The sequence below is a fragment of the Astyanax mexicanus genome, unplaced genomic scaffold (genome assembly GCF_023375975.1).
Source record: "Astyanax mexicanus isolate ESR-SI-001 unplaced genomic scaffold, AstMex3_surface scaffold_34, whole genome shotgun sequence".
Classification (NCBI taxonomy): domain Eukaryota; kingdom Metazoa; phylum Chordata; class Actinopteri; order Characiformes; family Acestrorhamphidae; genus Astyanax; species Astyanax mexicanus.
In genome coordinates this window covers 1,628,107-1,647,876 of record NW_026040044.1, presented here as the reverse complement: position 1 = coordinate 1,647,876, position 19,770 = coordinate 1,628,107, and the positions used below count along the sequence as shown (strand labels likewise).

At 46.3% G+C, this 19,770-nt stretch overlaps 1 long non-coding RNA gene across 2 annotated transcripts; it reads right to left on the bottom strand.

Moving 5' to 3' along the window:
- Positions 1-876: 876 nt before the first annotated feature.
- Positions 877-12,035, bottom strand: LOC125790074 (uncharacterized). 2 transcript variants are annotated; one of them, XR_007430016.1, is made up of 4 exons: positions 11,985-12,035; positions 3,678-3,830; positions 2,278-2,525; positions 877-2,223 (listed from the first exon to the last, which is right to left on the bottom strand). It is a non-coding gene; the product is annotated as an uncharacterized LOC125790074 (long non-coding RNA). The 2 variants fall into 2 exon arrangements; XR_007430015.1 differs by having other exon boundaries at positions 877-2,732; positions 3,764-3,830.
- Between the last annotated feature and the right edge of the window lie 7,735 nt (positions 12,036-19,770).

The window sequence follows — 19,770 nt, the reverse complement described above, 5'->3', positions numbered from 1 at the left end:
GATGGTCCTGCATTGATTGGCTGCAGTAAAAAAAGTAAAAAAAAATATAAATTGAAACATTAGTTAAATCATTTTGTAATGATTAATAATGTCTAATCTAGTGTCAATAAATCATTAGTTGAGATGTTTTGTGATAAGTAATGTTAATTAATGTACCCTTATTGTAAAGTGTTAACAATACATATATCAGTTATTTGGTTAAAGGCAACTTATTATTATTATTATTATTATTATTATTAAGTTGGCTTGGAAAAGCCAACTTACTGTTCTTCGTAATCTTCTTATTAAGTTGGCTTGTCAAAGCCAACTTACTGTTCTTCTTATTCTTCTTATTAAGTTGGCTTGGAAAAGCCAACTTATTGTTCTTCGTAATCTTCTTATTAAGTTGGCTTGGAAAAGCCAACTTATTGTTCTTCGTAATCTTCTTATTAAGTTGGCTTGTCAAAGCCAACTTACTGTTCTTCTTATTCTTCTTATTAAGTTGGCTTGGAAAAGCCAACTTATTGTTCTTCGTAATCTTCTTATTAAGTTGGCTTGGAAAAGCCAACTTATTGTTCTTCGTAATCTTCTTCTTATTATTATTATTCTTACGCCTTTTTTTCTGTACGCTACTCCTCCTAGAGCTTTCAACGTAGAATCACGAAACTTTCACGGATCGTAGGACCTATGCCAACTTAGCGTGCTTGTGCTTTTTGGAGCGATTTATCGTACGGTTTTCGTAAAAACTTCGTAAACGTACGCATTTTTTCCCCATAGGAATGAATGGGGCGAAATTTTAAACGTCCGTAACCGCCACAATTTTTGAGATACGAAGACCAAATTTGGCGAGCTTATAGATCTTACCGAGATCTTAAAATTAATAGAAGGTTGCGAAGTGATACGACGTACGGTTTTCGTACAATTTTCGTACGAAGTTTTCCCATAGAAATGAATGGGGGGCCCAGAGTTCCATCTCACACACGAGCAGCTCTGCGCACGGAACCCCTTCTCTCCCCTGCTCCTCCAGTACTGTGAGTGTATGGAGGAGCTGCTGTATGGAGCAGCTATCAGTCAAAAGTTTGGACATCCCGGCACCCCAGCCAGGGCTTTGCAACCACCTATTAACTGCTTAGCAACCACTCTCTCTTTCTCACTCTCTCTTTCGCTCTCTACTTCTCTAATTCTCACTCTCTTTCCCACTCTCTCTCTATTTCTATATTTCTCACTCTTTCTTTTGCTCTCTACTTCTCTACTTCTCACTCTCTCTTTTGCTCTCTACTTCTCTATTTCTCACTCTCTTTTGCTCTCTACTCCTCTATTTCTCACTCTCTTTCTCACTCTCTCTACGTCTCTATTTCTCACTCTATTTCTCACTCTCTCTCTACGTCTCTATTTCTCACTCTTTCTCACTCTCTCCCTACGTCTCTATTTCTCACTCTATTTCTCACTCTCTCTCTACTTCTCTATCTCACTCTCTCTTTCTCACTCTCTCTCTACATCTCTATTTCTCACTCTCTCTCTCTACTTCTATATTTCTCACTCTCTTTTTCACTCTCTCTCTACGTCTCTATTTCTCACTCTCTCTCTACTTCTCTATTTCTCACTCTCTTTCTCACTCTCTCTCTACGTCTCTATTTCTCACTCTCTCTACTTCTCCATTTCTCACTCTCTCTTTCTCACTCTCTCTCTACTTCTCTATTTCTCACTCTCTCTCTGCTTCTCTATTTCTCACTCTCTTTTGCTCTCTTCTTCTCTATTTCTCACTCTCTCTTTCTCACTCTCTCTACTTCTCTATTTCTCACTCTCTCTTTCTCACTCTCTCTACTTTTCTGTCTCTTTCTTTCTACTTTTCTATTTCTCTATTTCTCTCTTACTCTCTCTTTATTTCTCGCTCTTCTCTCTACTTCTCTTTCACTCTACTTTTCTGTCTTGCTTTCTCTTTCTATCTATCTCTCTGCTACATCCTCTTTCTTTCTCTACTTCTTTATTTCTCGATCTCTCTTTTTCCCTAATTCTCTTTCTCTCGCTCAATATTTCTCTCTACTTGTCACTCTTTTTCTCACATTCTCGGGTGTTCTTTCTCTACTTCTCACGCTGATTTTCTCTCTACTTCTCTATTTCAGGCTCTCCCTTTTTCTGTACTTCTACATTTAACACTCTTTCTTTTTATCTACTACTGCCTAGCAACCAGTTAGATACACCTTAGCAACCACCTGGAAAACATTAGCAACTGCCTAGCAACCACTTAGCAACCATGTGTAATACGTTAGCAACTGCCTAGCAACCAGATAGCAACACCTTAGCAACCACCTGGAAAACGTTAGCAACTGCCTAGCAACTGCTTAGCAACCACTTTAGAAATGGTAGCAACTGCCTAGCGACCAGTTAGATACACCTAGCAACACCTTAGCAACCACCCCAGATACCATAGCAACATCTTAGCAACCACCTAGCAACACCTTAGCAACCACCCCAGACACCATAGCAACACCTTAGCAACCGCCTAGCAACACCTTAGCAACCACCTTGCAACCACCTAGCAACACCTTAGCAACCACTCCGGATACCATAGCAACACCTTAGCAACCACCTAGCAAAACCTTAGCAACCACCTAGCAACACCCTAGCAACCACCTAGCAACACCTTAGCAACCACCTTGCAACCACCTAGCAACACCTTAGCAACCACCCCGGATACCATAGCAACACCTTAGCAACCACCTAGCAACACCTTAGCAACCACCTAGCAACACCTTAGCAACCACCCTGGATACCATAGCAACACCTTAGCAACCACCTAGCAACACCTTAGCAACCACCTAGCAACACCTTAGCAACCACCTAGCAACACCCTAGTAACCACCTAGCAACCACCTAGCAACACCTTAGCAACCACCCTGGATACCATAGCAATACCTTAGCAACCACCTAGCAACACCTTAGCAACCACCTAGAAACACCTTAGCAACCACCCAGGATACCATAGCAACACCTTAGCAACCACCTAGCAACACCTTAGCAACCACCTAGCAACACCTTAGCAACCACCCTGGATACCATAGCAACACCTTAGCAACCACTTAGCAACACCTTAGCAACCACCTAGCAACACCTTAGCAACCACCTAGAAACACCTTAGCAACCACCCAGGATACCATAGCAACACCTTAGCAACCACCTAGCAACACCTTAGCAACCACCTAGCAACACCTTAGCAACCACCCTGGATACCCTAGCAACCACCTAGCAACACCTTAGCAACCACCCCGGATACCATGGCAACACCTTAGCAACCACCTAGCAACACCTTAGCAACCACCTAGAAACACCTTAGCAACCACCCAGGATACCATAGCAACACCTTAGCAATCGCCTAGCAACCCCCTAGCAACACCTTAGCAACCACCCAGGATACCATAGCAACACCTTAGCAACCACCTAGCAACACCTTAGCAACCACCCCAGATACCATAGCAACACCTTAGCAACACCTTAGCAACCACCCCAGATACCATAGCAACACCTTAGCAACCACCTAGCAACACCTTAGCAACCACCTAGCAACACCTTAGCAACCACCCTGGATACCATAGCAACACCTTAGCAACCACCTAGCAAAACCTTAGCAACCACCTAGCAACACCCTAGCAACCACCTAGCAACACCTTAGCAACCACCTTGCAACCACCTAGCAACACCTTAGCAACCACCCCGGATACCATAGCAACACCTTTGCAACCACCTAGCAACACCTTAGCAACCACCCTGGATACCATAGCAACACCTTAGCAACCACCTAGCAACACCTTAGCAACCACCTATCAACACCCTAGCAACCACCTAGCAACCACCTAGCAACACCTTAGCAACCACCCCGGATACCATAGCAACACCTTAGCAACCGCCTAGCAACACCTTAGCAACCATCTAGCAACACCTTAGCAACCACCTAGAAACACCTTAGCAACCACCCAGGATACCATAGCAACACGTTAGCAACTGCCTAGCAACCACCTAGCAACACCTTAGCAACCACCCAGGATACCATAGCAACACCTTAGCAACCACCTAGCAACACCTTAGCAACCACCCTGGATACCATAGCAACACCATAGCAACCACCTAGCAACACCTTAGCAACCACCTAGCAACACCTTAGCAACCACCCTGGATACCATAGCAACCGCCTAGCAACACCCTAGCAACCACCTAGCAACACCTTAGCAACCACCTAGCAACGCCTTAGCAACCACCCTGGATACCATAGCAACCGCCTAGCAACATCCTAGCAACCACCTAGCAACACCTTAGCAACCACCCTGGATACCATAGCAACACCTTAGCAACCACCTAGCAACCCTCTAGCAGCCACCTAGCAACACCTTAGCAACCACCCCAGATACCATAGCAACACCTTAGCAACCACCTAGCAACACCTTAGCAACCACCCCGGATACCGTAGCAACCAGTTAGCAACCACCTGGAAAATATTAGAAACTGCCTAATAACCACTTAAAAACCATTTGGAATACGTTAGGAATTGCCTAGCAACAAGTCAGCAACAGCTTAGCAACCACCTGGAATATGTTCGCAACTGCCTAGCAACCAATTAGCAAACACTAAGCAACGATGTGGACTACATTAGCAACTGCCTAGCAACTACCTAGCAACCACTTAGCAACACTTTACTTTATAAGATAATTATAAGCTTTTCACCATGTTAGCCAAAACTTTTTGGACTTCAACATTTAGCCGAAAGTCAACAGCATAGCAACCACTCTTCACACGCTTTAGACAGAAATATCTTAGCAACCATTTTAAATATTCAACGTTATTAACGTACTTTTCCAAGCCAACTTAAAGTTCGTTATCGAACTTTCCTTTTCTAGTTATTATTAAGTTGGCTTGGAAAAGCCAACTTATTGTTCTTCGTAATCTTCTTATTATTATTATTATTATTATTATTCCGCGCTTTTTTTGTTGTACGCATCTCCTCCTACAGTTTTTGACGTAGAATCACGAAATTTTAGAGTATCGTAGTACCTATAGCGGTTCAGGTTGCTTGTGCTTTTTGAAGCGATATATCGTACGGTTTTCGTAAAAACTTCGTAAACGTACGCATTTTTTTCCCATAGGAATGAATGGGGCCAAATTTTGAACGTCCGTAACTGCCACAATTTTTGAGATACGAACACCAAATTCGGCGAGCTTATAGATCTTATCGAGATCTTTAAATTAATAGGAGGTTGCGAAGTGATACGACGTACGGTTTTCGTACAATTGTCGTACGAAGTTTTCCCATAGAAATGAATGGGGGGCCCAGAGTTCCATCTCACACACGAGCAGCTCTGCGCACGGAACCCCTTCTCTCCCCTGCTCCTCCAGTACTGTGAGTGTATGGAGGAGCTGCTGTATGGAGCAGCTATCAGTCAAAAGTTTGGACACCCCGGCACCCCAGCCAGGTTTTAGCAACCACCTATTAACTGCTTAGCAACCACTTAGCAACACCTTAGCAACCACCTGGAAAACGTTAGCAACTGCCGAGCAACCACTTAGCAACAACTTAGCAACCACTTTAGAAATTATAGCAACTGCCTAGCAACCAGTTAGCAACCACTTAGCAAACACCTGGAAAACGTTAGCAACTGCCTAGCAACCACTTAGCAACTGCCTAGCAACCACTTGGAAAACGTTAGCAACTGCCTAGCAACCACTTAGCAACTGCCTAGCAACCACTTAGCAACCACCTGGAAAACATTAGCAACTGCCTAGCAACCACTGAGCAACCACCTGGAATACGTTACCAACTGCCTAGCAACAACTTAGCAACTGCCTAGCAACCACCTGGAAAACGTTAGCAACTGCCTAGCAACCACTTAGCAACCACCTGGAAAACGTTAGCAATGGACTAGCAACCACTTAGCAACTGCCTAGCAACCACCTGGAAAACGTTAGCAACTGCCTAGCAACCACTTAGCAACCACCTGGAAAACGTTAGCAACTGCCTAGCGACCACTTAGCAGCTGCCTAGCAACCACCTGGAATATGTTAGCAACTACCTAGCAACCACTTAGCAACCACCTGGAAAATGTTAGCAACTGCCTAGCAACCACTTAGCAACTGCCTAGCAACCACCTGGAATACGTTAGCAACTGCCTAGCAACCACTTAGCAACCACCTGGAAAACGTTAGCAACTGCCTAGCAACAACTTAGCAACTGCCTAGCAACCACCTGGAAAACGTTAGCAACTGCCTAGCAACCACTTAGCAACCACCTGGAAAACGTTAGCAACTGCCTAGCAACCACTTAGCAACTGCCTAGCAACCACCTGGAAAACATTAGCAACTGCCTAGCAACCACTTAGCAACCACCTGGAAAACGTTAGCAACTGCCTAGCAACCACTTAGCAGCTGCCTAGCAACCACCTGGAATATGTTAGCAACTACCTAGCAACCACTTAGCAACCACCTGGAAAATGTTAGCAACTGCCTAGCAACCACTTAGCAACTGCCTAGCAACCACTTGGAAAACATTAGCAACTGCCTAGCAACCACTTAGCAACTGCCTAGCAACCATCTGGAAAACGTTAGCAACTGCCTAGCAACCACTTAGCAACCACCTGGAAAACGTTAGCAACTGCCTACCAACCACTTAGCAACCACCTGGAAAACGTTAGCAACTGCCTAGCAACCACTTAGCAACTGCCTAGCAACCACCTGGAATACGTTAGCAACTGCCTAGCAACCACTTAGCAACCACCTGGAAAACGTTAGCAACTGCCTAGCAACCACTTAGCAACTGCCTAGCAACCACCTGGAATATGTTAGCAACTGCCTAGCAACCACTTAGCAACCACCTGGAAAACGTTAGCAACTGCCTAGCAACCACTAAGCAACTGCCTAGCAACCACTTGGAAAACGTTAGCAACTGCCTAGCAACCACTTAGCAACTGCCTAGCAACCACCTGTTATATGTTAGCAATTGCCTAGCAACCAGTTAGCAACAGCTTAGCAACCACCTGGAAAACATTAGCAATTGCCTAGCAACAGCTTAGCAACCTTTTCAGAAATAATAGCAACCGCCTAGCAACACATTAGCAATCAAAAGTTTAACCAAAAGTTTTACGATTTCAGCATTTAAACAAGCGTTTTTAGATTTCAGCGTTTAACCAAACGTTTTTAGATTTCAGCGTTTAATAAAGCGTTTTTAGATTTCAGCGTTTAACCAAATGTTTTTAGATTTCAGCGTTTAACCAAACGTTTTTAGATTTCAGCGTTTAATCAAACATTTTTAGATTTCAGTGTTTAACCAAATGTTTTTAGATTTCAGCGTTTAACCAAACGTTTTTAGATTTCAGCGTTTAATCAAACATTTTTAGATTTCAGCGTTTAACCAAATGTTTTTAGATTTCAGCGTTTTTAGCATTTAGCGTTAACAGCAAATCAATGACTCTTCACACTCTTCAGACGGAAAAAGCTTAGCAACCATTTTAACTTTTTAACGTTATTAGCGTTCTTTTCCAAGCCAACTTAAAGTTCGTTCACGAACTTTACCTTTTCTAGTTAAGTTGGCTTGGAAAAGCCAACTTATTGTTCTTCGTAATCTTCTTATTATTATTATTATTATTCTTCCCCACTTTTGTTAAACGCATCTCCTCCTAGGGCTTTCAACGTAGAATCACGAAATTTTCAGGGATCGTGGGACCTATAGTGAATTACGTTGCTTGTGCTTTTTGGAGCGATATATCGTACGGTTTTCGTAAAAACTTCGTAAACGTACGTCATTTTTTCCATAGACAATGAACTAGAAGATTTTTGAACGGCTGTGAACGTCACAATTTTTGAGATATGAAGACGAAATTCGGATGGTCCATAGAACTTAGTGAGTTCTTTCCGAAAATATGCTTTACGAAACGATACGTCGTACGGATTTCGTACAAATGTCGTACGAAGTTGCCCCATAGAAATGAATGGGGGGCCCAGAGTTCCATCTCACACACGAGCAGCTCTGCGCACGGAACCCCTTCTCTCCCCTGCTCCTCCAGTACTGTGAGTGTATGGAGGAGCTGCTGTATGGAGCAACTATCAGTCAAAAGTTTGGACACCCCGGCACCCCAGCCAGGGCTTTGCAACCACCTATTAACTGCTTAGCAACCACCTTAGCAACCACCTGGAAAACGTTAGCAACTGCCTAGCAACCACTTAGCAACACCTTAGCAACCACTAGGAAAACGTTAGCAACTGCCTAGCAACCACTTAGCAACCACTTTAGAAATGATAGCAACTGCCTAGCAACCGCTTAGCAACACCTTAGCAACCACTAGGAAAACATTAGCAACTGCCTAGCAACCATTAAGCAACAACTTTAGAAATGATGGCAACTGCATAGCAACCACTTAGCAACACCTTAGCAACCACTAGGAAAACGTTAGCAACTGCCTAGCAACCACTTAGCAACCACTTTAGAAATGATAGCAACTGCCTAGCAACCGCTTAGCAACACCTTAGCAACCACTAGGAAAACGTTAGCAACTGCCTAGCAAACACTTTAGAAATCATAGCAACTGCCTAGCAACCACTTAGCAACTGCCTAGCAACCACTTGGAAAACGTTAGCAACTGCCTAGCAACCACTTAGCAACTGCCTAGCAACCACCTGGAATACGTTAGCAACTGCCTAGCAACCACTTAGCAACTGCCTAGAAACCACTTGGAAAACGTTAGCAACTGCCTAGCAACCACTTAGCAACCACTTTAGAAATGATAGCAACTACCTAGCAACCGCTTAGCAACACCTTAGCAACCACTAGGAAAACGTTAGCAACAGCCTAGCAACCACTTTAGAAATTATAGCAACTGCCTAGCAAACACTTAACAACATCTTAGCAACCACCTGGAAAATGTTAACAACTGCCTAGCAACCACTTAGCAACCACCTGGAAAAGGTTAGCAACTGCCTAGCAAACACTTAGCAACCACTTTAGAAACGATAGCAACTGCCTAGCAACCACTTAGCAACACCTTAGCAACCACTAAGAAAACGTTAGCAACTGCCTAGCAACCACTTAGCAACCACTTTCGAAATGATAGCAACTGCATAGCAACCGCTTAGCAACACCTTAGCAACCACTAGGAAAACGTTAGCAACCGCCTAGCAACCACTTTAGAAATCATAGCAGCTGCCTAGCAACCACTGAACAACATCTTAGCAACCACCTGGAAAATGTTAGCAACTGCCTAGCAACCACTTAGCAACCATGTGGAATACGTTAGCAACTGCCTAGCAACCAGTTAGCAACACCTTAGCAACCACCTGGAAAACGTTAGCAACTGCCGAGCAACCACTTAGCAACCACTTTAGAAATGATAGCAACTCTCTAGCAACCACTTAGCAACCATGAGGAATACGTTAGCAACTGCCTAGCAACTACTTTAAAATTAATAGCAACTGCCTAGCAACCAGTTAGCTACACCTTAGCAACCACCTGGAAAATGTTAGCAACTGCCTAGCAACCACTTAGCAACCATGTGGAATACATTAGCAACTGCCAAGCAACCACTTAGCAACCACTTTAGAAATGATAGCAACTGCCTAGCAACCAGTTAGCTACACTTTAGCCACCACCTGGAAAACGTTAGCAACTGCCTAGCAAACGCTTAGCAACCACTTTAGAAATGATCACAACTGCCTAGCAACCACTTAGCAACCATTTTAACTTTTCAACGTTATTAACGTACTTTTCCAAGCCAACTTAAAGTTCGTTCACGAACTTTGCCTTTTCTAGTTAAGTTGGCTTGGAAAAGCCAACTTATTGTTCTTCGTAATCTTCTTATTAAGTTGGCTTGGAAAAGCCAACTTCTTGTTCTTCGTAATCTTCTTATTATTATTAGTGTGATTGCAGTAATGCAATCACAGTATTGATCTTCTTAAGTCTTATTCTTCTTCTTCTTCTTCTTCTTCTTCTTCTTCTTCTTATTATTAGTGTGATTGCAGATCACACTATTGATCTTCTTAAGTCTGTTTCTTATTATTATTAGTGTGATTGCAGTAATGCAATCACAGTATTGTTCTTCTTAAGTCTTATTCTTATTATTATTAGTGTGATTGCAGATCACACTATTAATCTTCTTAAGTCTGTTTCTTATTATTATTATTATTATTATTATTATTCCACCTGTTTTTTGTCCGGTTAACTAGTGCCGCAGTTTTCGAAATATCGACTTCGTTCAAAAGAGAAAACGTGCGTCCATATCGGGAATGGTGGGCTTGTATACAGCTTTCCGATCGGACTTACGTTTTTCGTAAAAACTTCGTAAGTACGCGTTTTTTTGCCCATTGAAAATGAATGGGCAGAACTTTGCACGCCCGTGGACGTCGCAATGTTTGAAATACGAAGATGAAACCAATTGAGGACCTGTAGAACTTATTGAGCTCTTTCCGAAAATATGCGTTACGAAAAGTTACGACGTACGGATTTCGTACGAATGTCATACGAAGTGGCCCCATTGGAATGAATGGGGCCAATCGGAGGACGGCAGCTAGATCGAAGGACAGGTAGCTAGAACTCCAGTACTGTGAGTGTATGGAGCAGCTATGGGATAAAACAGCATTAGGTCAAAAGTTTGGACACCCCGGCCCCCCAGTACTGTATGTAATGGAGCCATGGGTCAAAAGTTTGGACACCCCGGCCCCCCAGTACTGTGTGTAATGGAGCCACGGGTCAAAAGTTTGGACACCCCCGAACGGCCAGAGCAACCTAGCGTGCATAGCTGATTGATGTATTTGCACGTTGCGTAGCAACGTGCAAACACCATTTAATCTAATTTATGCATATAAATCACCTAGCAACCACCTAGAAACACCATAGCAACCACCCCGGATACCCTAGCAACACCTTAGCAACCGCCTAGCAACACCCTAGCAACCACCTAGCAACCACCTAGCAACACCTTAGCAACCATCCCGGATACCATAGCAACACCTTAGCAACCGCCTAGCAACACCCTAGCAACCACCTAGCAACCACCTAGCAACACCTTAGCAACCACCCCGGATACCATAGCAACACCTTAGCAACCGCCTAGCAACACCTTAGCAACCACCTAGCAAACACCTAGCAACACCTTAGCAACCACCCCGGATACCATAGCAACACCTTAGCAACCGCCTAGCAACACCTTAGCAACCACCTAGCAACCACCTAGCAACACCTTAGCAACCACCCCGGATACCATAGCAACACCTTAGCAACCGCCTAGCAACACCTTAGCAACCACCTAGCAACCACCTAGCAACACCTTAGCAACCACCCCGGATACCATAGCAACACCTTAGCAACCGCCTAGCAACACCCTAGCAACCACCTAGCAACCACCTAGCAACACCTTAGCAACCACCCCGGATACCATAGCAACACCTTAGCAACCGCCTAGCAACACCCTAGCAACCACCTAGCAACCACCTAGCAACACCTTAGCAACCACCCCGGATACCATAGCAACACCTTAGCAACCGCCTAGCAACACCCTAGCAAACACCTAGCAACCACCTAGCAACACCTTAGCAACCACCCAAGATACCATAGCAACACCTTAGCAACCGCCTAGCAACACCCTAGCAACCACCTAGCAACCACCTAGCAACACCTTAGCAACCACCCCGGATACCATAGCAACACCTTAGCAACCGCCTAGCAACACCCTAGCAACCACCTAGCAACCACCTAGCAACACCTTAGCAACCACCCCGGATACCATAGCAACACCTTAGCAACCGCCTAGCAACACCCTAGCAACCACCTAGCAACCACCTAGCAACACCTTAGCAACCACCCCGGATACCATAGCAACACCTTAGCAACCGCCTAGCAACACCCTAGCAACCACCTAGCAACCACCTAGCAACACCTTAGCAACCACCCAAGATACCATAGCAACACCTTAGCAACCGCCTAGCAACACCCTAGCAACCACCTAGCAACCACCTAGCAACACCTTAGCAACCACCCCGGATACCATAGCAACACCTTAGCAACCACCTAGCAACCACCTAGCAACCACCTAGCAACACCTTAGCAACCACCCCAAATACCATAGCAACACCTTAGCAACCGCCTAGCAACACCTTAGCAACCGCCTAGCAACACCTTAGCAACCACCTAGTAACCACCTAGCAACACCTTAGCAAGCACCCCAGATACCATAGCAACACCTTAGCAACCGCCTATCAACACCTTAGCAACCGCCTAGCAACACCTTAGCAACCACCTAGTAACCACCTAGCAACACCTTAGCAACCACCCCGGATACCATAGCAACACCTTAGCAACACCTTAGCAGATACCAGCCAGCACTGCAATCACACTCGCAGTTTCTGCAGGAACTGCAATCTAGTTATTATTAGTGTGATTGCAGTAATGCAATCACAGTATTGTTCTTCTTAAGTCTTATTCTTATTATTATTATTATTATTATTATTATTATTATTATTATTCCACCTGTTTTTTGTCCGGTTAACTAGTGCCGCAGTTTTCGAAATATCGACTTCGTTCAAAAGAGAAAACGTGCGTCCATATCGGGAATGGTGGGCTTGTATACAGCTTTCCGATCGGACTTACGTTTTTCGTAAAAACTTCGTAAGTACGCGTTTTTTTGCCCATAGAAAATGAATGGGCAGAACTTTGCACGTCCGTGGACGTCGCAATTTTTGAAATACTAAGATGAAACCAATTGAGGACCTGTAGAACTTATTGAGCTCTTTCCGAAAATATGCGTTACGAAAAGTTACGACGTACGGATTTCGTACGAATGTCGTACGAAGTGGCCCCATTGGAATGAATGGGGCCAATCGGAGGACGGCAGCTAGATCGAAGGACAGGTAGCTAGAACTCCAGTACTGTGAGTGTATGGAGCAGCTATGGGATAAAACAGCATTAGGTCAAAAGTTTGGACACCCCGGCCCCCCAGTACTGTGTGTAATGGAGCCACGGGTCAAAAGTTTGGACACCCCGGCCCCCCAGTACTGTGTGTAATGGAGCCACGGGTCAAAAGTTTGGACACCCCCGAACGGCCAGAGCAACCTAGCGTGCATAGCTGATTGATGTATTTGCACGTTGCGTAGCAACGTGCAAACACCATTTAATCAAATTTATGCATATACATCACCTAGCAACCACCTAGAAACACCATAGCAACCACCCTGGATACCATAGCAACACCTTAGCAACCGCCTAGCAACACCATAGCAACCACCTAGCAACCATCTAGCAACACCTTAGCAACCACCCCAGATACCATAGCAACACCTTAGCAACCGCCTAGCAACACCCTAGCAACCACCTAGCAACCACCTAGCAACACCTTAGCAACCACCCCGGATACCATAGCAACACCTTAGCAACCGCCTAGCAACACCCTAGCAACCACCTAGCAACCACCTAGCAACACCTTAGCAACCACCCCGGATACCATAGCAACACCTTAGCAACCGCCTAGCAACACCCTAGCAACCACCTAGCAACACCTTAGCAACCACCCCGGATACCATAGCAACACCTTAGCAACCGCCTAGCAACACCCTAGCAACCACCTAGCAACCACCTAGCAACACCTTAGCAACCACCCCGGATACCATAGCAACACCTTAGCAACCGCCTAGCAACACCCTAGCAACCACCTAGCAACCACCTAGCAACACCTTAGCAACCACCCCGGATACCATAGCAACACCTTAGCAACCGCCTAGCAACACCCTAGCAACCACCTAGCAACACCTTAGCAACCACCCCGGATACCATAGCAACACCTTAGCAACCGCCTAGCAACACCCTAGCAACCACCTAGCAACACCTTAGCAACCACCCTGGATACCATAGCAACACCTTAGCAACCGCCTAGCAACACCCTAGCAACCACCTAGCAACCACCTAGCAACACCTTAGCAACCACCCCGGATACCATAGCAACACCTTAGCAACCGCCTAGCAACACCCTAGCAACCACCTAGCAACACCTTAGCAACCACCCCGGATACCATAGCAACACCTTAGCAACCGCCTAGCAACACCCTAGCAACCACCTAGCAACACCTTAGCAACCACCCCGGATACCATAGCAACACCTTAGCAACCGCCTAGCAACAACTTAGCAACCACCTAGCAACCACCTAGCAACACCTTAGCAACCACCCCGGATACCATAGCAACACCTTAGCAACCGCCTAGCAACACCTTAGCAACCACCTAGCAACCAGCTAGCAACACCTTAGCAACCACCCCGGATACCATAGCAACACCTTAGCAACCGCCTAGCAACACCTTAGCAACCACCTAGCAACACCTTAGCAACCACCCCAGATACCATAGCAACACCTTAGCAACCGCCTAGCAACACCTTAGCAACCACCTAGCAACCACTTAGCAACACCTTAGCAACCACCCCGGATACCATAGCCACACCTTAGCAACCACTTAGCAACACCTTAGCAACACCACAGCAGATACCAGCCAGCACTGCAATCACACTCGCAGTTTCTGTAGGAACTGCAATCTAGTTATTATTATTATTCCACCTGTTTTTTGTCCGGTTAACTAGTGCCGCAGTTTTCGAAATATCGACTTCGTTCAAAAGAGAAAACGTGCGTCCATATCGGGAATGGTGGGCTTGTATACAGCTTTCCGATCGGACTTACGTTTTTCGTAAAAACTTCGTAAGTACGCGTTTTTTTGACCATTGAAAATGAATGGGCAGAACTTTGCACGCCCGTGGACGTCACAATTTTTGAAATACGAAGATGAAACCAATTGAGGACCTGTAGAACTTATTGAGCTCTTTCCGAAAATATGCGTTACGAAAAGTTACGACGTACGGATTTCGTACGAATGTCGTACGAAGTGGCCCCATTGGAATGAATGGGGCCAATCGGAGGACGGCAGCTAGATCGAAGGACAGGTAGCTAGAACTCCAGTACTGTGAGTGTATGGAGCAGCTATGGGATAAAACAACATTAGGTCAAAAGTTTGGACACCCCGGCCCCCCAGTACTGTGTGTAATGGAGCCACGGGTCAAAAGTTTGGACACCCCGGCCCCCCCAGTACTGTGTGTAATGGAGCCACGGGTCAAAAGTTTGGACACCCCCGAACGGCCAAAGCAACCTAGCGTGCATAGCTGATTGATGTATTTGCACGTTGCGTAGCAACGTGCAAACACCATTTAATCTAATTTATGCATATACATCACCTAGCAACCACCTAGCAACACCTTAGCAACCACCTAGCAACCACCTAGCAACACCTTAGCAACCACCCCGGATACCATAGCAACACCTTAGCAACCGCCTAGCAACACCTTAGCAACCACCTAGCAAACACCTAGCAACACCTTAGCAACCACCCCGGATACCATAGCAACACCTTAGCAACCGCCTAGCAACACCTTAGCAACCACCTAGCAACCACCTAGCAACACCTTAGCAACCACCCCGGATACCATAGCAACACCTTAGCAACCGCCTAGCAACCACCTAGCAACACCTTAGCAACCACCCCGGATACCATAGCAACACCTTAGCAACCGCCTAGCAACACGCTAGCAACCACCTAGCAACCACCTAGCAACACCTTAGCAACCACCCCGGATACCATAGCAACACCTTAGCAACCGCCTAGCAACACCCTAGCAACCACCTAGCAACCACCTAGCAACACCTTAGCAACCACCCCGGATACCATAGCAACACCTTAGCAACCGCCTAGCAACACCCTAGCAACCACCTAGCAACCACCTAGCAACCACCTAGCAACACCTTAGCAACCACCCAAGATACCATAGCAACACCTTAGCAACCGCCTAGCAACACCTTAGCAACCACCTAGCAACACCTTAGCAACCACCCCGGATACCATAGCAACACCTTAGCAACCGCCTAGCAACACCCTAGCAACCACCTAGCAACACCTTAGCAACCACCCCGGATACCATAGCAACACCTTAGCAACCGCCTAGCAACACCCTAGCAACCACCTAGCAACCACCTAGCAACAACTTAGCAACCACCCCGGATACCGTAGCAACACCTTAGCAACCGCCTAGCAACACCCTAGCAACCACCTAGCAACCACCTAGCAACACCTTAGCAACCACCCAAGATACCATAGCAACACCTTAGCAACCGCCTAGCAACACCCTAGCAACCACCTAGCAACCACCTAGCAACACCTTAGCAACCACCCCGGATACCATAGCAACACCTTAGCAACCGCCTAGCAACACCCTAGCAACCACCTAGCAACCACCTAGCAACACCTTAGCAACCACCCCAAATACCATAGCAACACCTTAGCAACCGCCTAGCAACACCTTAGCAACCGCCTAGCAACACCTTAGCAACCACCTAGCAACACCTTAGCAACCACCTAGCAACCACCTAGCAACACCTTAGCAACCACCCGGATACCATAGCAACACCTTAGCAACCGCCTAGCAACACCTTAGCAACCACCTAGCAACCACTTAGCAACACCTTAGCAACCACCCGGATACCATAGCAACACCTTAGCAACCGCCTAGCAACACCTTAGCAACCACCTAACAACACCTTAGCAACCACCCCGGATACCATAGCAACACCTTAGCAACACCATAGCAGATACCAGCCAGCACTGCAATCACACTCGCAGTTTCTGTAGGAACTGCAATCTAGTTATTATTATTATTCCACCTGTTTTTTGTCCGGTTAACTAGTGCCGCAGTTTTCGAAATATCGACTTCGTCCAAAAGAGAAAACGTGCGTCCTTATCGGGAATGGTGGGCTTGTATACAGCTTTCCGATCGGACTTACGTTTTTCGTAAAAACTTCGTAAGTACGCGTTTTTTTGACCATTGAAAATGAATGGGCAGAACTTTGCACGCCCGTGGACGTCGCAATTTTTGAAATACGAAGATGAAACCAATTGAGGACCTGTAGAACTTATTGAGCTCTTTCCGAAAATATGCGTTACGAAAAGTTACGTCGTACGGATTTCGTACGATTGTCGTACGAAGTGGCCCCATTGGAATGAATGGGGCCAATCGGAGGACGGCAGCTAGATCGAAGGACAGGTAGCTAGAACTCCAGTACTGTGTGTAATGGAGCAGCTATGGGATAAAACAGCATTAGGTCAAAAGTTTGGACACCCCGGCCCCCTAGTACTGTGTGTAATGGAGCCACGGGTCAAAAGTTTGGACACCCCGGCCCCCCAGTACTGTGTGTAATGGAGCCACGGGTCAAAAGTTTGGACACCCCAGAGCCCCAGTACTGTGTGTAATGGAGCCACGGGTCAAAAGTTTGGACACCCCCGAACGGCCAGAGCAACCTAGCGTGCATAGCTGATTGATGTATTTGCACGTTGCGTAGCAACGTGCAAACACCATTTAATCTAATTTATGCATATAAATCACCTAGCAACCACCTAGAAACACCATAGCAACCACCACAGATACCATAGCAACACCTTAGCAACCGCCTAGCAACACCTTAGCAACCACCTAGCAACCACCTAGCAACACCTTAGCAACCTCCCCGGATACCATAGCAACACCTTAGCAACCGCCTAGCAACACCTTAGCAACCGCATAGCAACCACTTAGCAACACCTTAGCAACCACCCCGGATACCATAGCAACACCTTAGCAACCGCCTAGCAACCACCTAGCAACCACCTAGCAACCACCTAGCAACACCTTAGCAACCACCCCGGATACCATAGCAACACCTTAGCAACCGCCTAGCAACACCTTAGCAACCACCTAGCAACCACCTAGCAACACCTTAGCAACCACCCCGGATACCATAGCAACACCTTAGCAACCGCCTAGCAACAACCTAGCAACCACCTAGCAACACCTTTGCAACCACCCTGGATACCATAGCAACACCTTAGCAACCGCCTAGCAACACCCTAGCAACCACCTAGCAACCACCTAGCAACACCTTAGCAACCACCCCGGATACCGTAGCAACACCTTAGCAACCGCCTAGCAACACCCTAGCAACCACCTAGCAACCACCTAGCAACACCTTAGCAACCACCCTGGATACCATAGCAACACCTTAGCAACCGCCTAGCAACACTCTAGCAACCACCTAGCAACCACCTAGCAACACCTTAGCAACCACCCCGGATACCATAGCAACACCTTAGCAACCGCCTAGCAACACCTTAGCAACCAACTAGCAACCACTTAGCAACACCTTAGCAACCACCACGGATACCATAGCAACACCTTAGCAACCGCCTAGCAACACCCTAGCAACCACCTAGCAACCACCTAGCAACACCTTAGCAACCACCCCGGATACCATAGCAACACCTTAGCAACCGCCTAGCAACACCCTAGCAACCACCTAGCAACCACCTAGCAACACCTTAGCAACCACCCCAGATACCATAGCAACACCTTAGCAACCGCCTAGCAACACCCTAGCAACCACCTAGCAACACCTTAGCAACCACCCCGGATACCATAGCAACACCTTAGCAACCGGCTAGCAACACCTTAGCAACCACCTAGCAACCACCTAGCAACACCTTAGCAACCACCCCGGATACCATAGCAACACCTTAGCAACCGCCTAGCAACACCCTAGCAACCACCTAGCAACCACCTAGCAACAGCTTAGCAACTACCCCGGATACCATAGCAACACCTTAGCAACCGCCTAGCAACACCCTAGCAACCACCTAGCAACCACCTAGCAACACCTTAGCAACCGCCTAGCAACACCCTAGCAACCACCTAGCAACCACCTAGCAACACCTTAGCAACCACCCCGGATACCATAGCAACACCTTAGCAACCGCCTAGCAACACCTTAGCAACCACCTAGCAACCACCTAGCAACACCTTAGCAACCACCCCGGATACCATAGCAACACCTTAGCAACCGCCTAGCAACACCCTAGCAACCACCTAGCAACACCTTAGCAACCACCCCGGATACCATAGCAACACCATAGCAGATACCAGCCAGCACTGCAATCACACTCGCAGTTTCTGTAGGAACTGCAATCTAGTTATTATTATTATTATTATTATTCCACCTGTTTTTTGTCCGGTTAACTAGTGCCGCAGTTTTCGAAATATCGACTTCGTTCAAAAGAGAAAACGTGCGTCCATATCGGGAATGGTGGGCTTGTATACAGCTTTCCGATCGGACTTACGTTTTTCGTAAAAACTTCGTAAGTACGCGTTTTTTTGCCCATTGAAAATGAATGGGCAGAACTTTGCACGCCCGTGGACGTCGCAATTTTTGAAATACGAAGATGAAACCAATTGAGGACCTGTAGAACTTATTGAGCTCTTTCCGAAAATATGCGTTACGAAAAGTTACGACGTACGGATTTCGTACGAATGTCGTACGAAGTGGCCCCATTGGAATGAATGGGGCCAATCGGAGGACGGCAGCTAGATCGAAGGACAGGTAGCTAGAACTCCAGTACTGTGTGTAATGGAGCAGCTATGGGATTAATCAGCGTTAGGTCAAAAGTTTGGACACCCTGGCCCCCCCCAGTACTGTGTGTAATGGAGCCATGGGTCAAAAGTTTGGACACCCCGGCCCCCCAGTACTGTGTGTAATGGAGCCACGGGTCAAAAGTTTGGACACCCCCGAACGGCCAGAGCAACCTAGCGTGCATAGCTGATTGATGTATTTGCACGTTGCGTAGCAACGTGCAAACACCATTTAATCTAATTTATGCATATAAATCACCTAGCAACCACCTAGAAACACCATAGCAACCACCACAGATACCAT